Source organism: Hippoglossus stenolepis, chromosome 19, assembly GCF_022539355.2.
Source record: "Hippoglossus stenolepis isolate QCI-W04-F060 chromosome 19, HSTE1.2, whole genome shotgun sequence".
Taxonomy (NCBI): domain Eukaryota; kingdom Metazoa; phylum Chordata; class Actinopteri; order Pleuronectiformes; family Pleuronectidae; genus Hippoglossus; species Hippoglossus stenolepis.
In genome coordinates, this window is record NC_061501.1 from 19,245,887 (window position 1) to 19,247,522 (window position 1,636).

General features: G+C 45.8%; 1 long non-coding RNA gene across 1 annotated transcript; it reads right to left on the reverse strand.

Moving 5' to 3' along the window:
• Window positions 1-258: 258 nt before the first annotated feature.
• Window positions 259-783, reverse strand: LOC124851153. The gene is made up of 3 exons (XR_007032237.1): window positions 743-783; window positions 385-482; window positions 259-305 (listed from the first exon to the last, which is right to left on the reverse strand). It is a non-coding gene; the product is annotated as an uncharacterized LOC124851153 (long non-coding RNA).
• Window positions 784-1,636: the final 853 nt, after the last annotated feature.

Below are 1,636 nucleotides of genomic sequence, written 5' to 3' on the forward strand. Positions count from 1 at the left end.
ATCTTAGGAATCATTGTGAAATCTTTTTCATAAATTTATTGGCGATATATAGGTATCAGATTTTCTTTCACTCTAATATCGATATGGTTTTTGAGCAGACTCTCAGAAACTGATGCTTTAGGATGTGTCTGCTGATGCATGAGATGAAGCTGTTAGAGCAACGTGACAAGAATAAAGTAGTTTACAGCATCTCCGCTGACAGCAGGGTTATTCTTTAGAGGCAGAATATTGTAACTCTCAGTACAAGATCTACAGTAAAACCACTTTAAATATATCGTCTCTGGAGCGTCCGTTTTGTGTTTGTTCTTTTCAAAAGAAATAATCATTAAAACAAACAACACATAATAAATGAACAGCAGAATTATTGTAAGTATTAATATTTACCTTTAGTCTTCTAAAGTAGCATAATACTGCTCCAGCTCCTAATGCTACACACACAACGAGTACTCCGACCACAATTCCTGCAACTGAACCTGAAAAACCTGTAATTCAGAGAGTAGAACTGTAGCATCAACAAAGTGCAGTGATGTGTCTTCAGTGTAAAAGTGTAGTGTGTGTGTGTGTGGCCTCTCATTCTATATGTTCTCCTGACAACATGTGGACATGATGCTCCTGATGAGCTGGAGGACGGAGCCCTGGGGATCTGCTCCACCAGGAGGAACCAGGGCTCACTGCACTGGCCCTGGGTCTGACAGTCGCTCTGAGGATTTCATCAATCAGTTCTCGTCTCATGGGATCTTACCTTCCTCTATACGTCACGTAGCTGTTGATGAAATGCGTCTCTCTTCACTACAGGTTCACAGGTGAGCGTTCCTGGTGATCTGAAGATAAGTGGTGCAGCGTGAGGCTGCCTCTGGCAGCTGACCACATCCTCCACCTGCTGCCTCCACTGCTCTGAGACCCTGGGAGCCGTCGACCCGGTCCTGGTTTCACAATGATCTGACTGTGGTTGAACTTCCACACCAGGTGTGTCGGGGGATTTGGTGTTTGGGCAGTGCAGTGGATTGTTGTTGTTTCACTCGGTGACACATGGACGGAGCTGAAAAGAAAAGGGATCAAATAATATCATTGTTGTCAGAATGTGGTTTCAGGCTCTGATGAGACTTTCTGAACATTTTCTATCATCAGATGTCAGTTGTCTGTAGGAGCAGATATAAATATGCAGCAGTACCGGTGAAACAAGCAAAGGTTCCGTTCCTAGAGGCAGATTAAACGTGCTGGGTTGATACACACCGCGCTCCTCCTGCCACCACTGCGAGTGCTGAGGCTGCAGATCAGAACAGTGTCTCTGTCGGCCCAGTGTCAGTGTGTACTGTTGATCTCCATAGAGCTGCTGCTCAGTCTCCTTCACTGAGGTTTGGTTCTGAAGGGTCACGGTGGACCCGGAGGCCTGGTGGACCAGGTGAGCTGCGCTCGGGGTAGATCCTCTGAGGCGGCAGGTGGGCTTCCTTTCTCCACCTGCTCAATGTCACGTGGCCTTTTGGAGCTACAAGACAACAGAAATTCTTTACAGGAAGATGTTTCCCACACGTGGTGATGTGGAGGGAAAGACCTCTGCTCTTTGCTGTGTTGTTTCTGTGGAGCTTCTCCTTTCACCTGAGATCATTCAGAACCAATAAAAACTGTTAAAATAAAA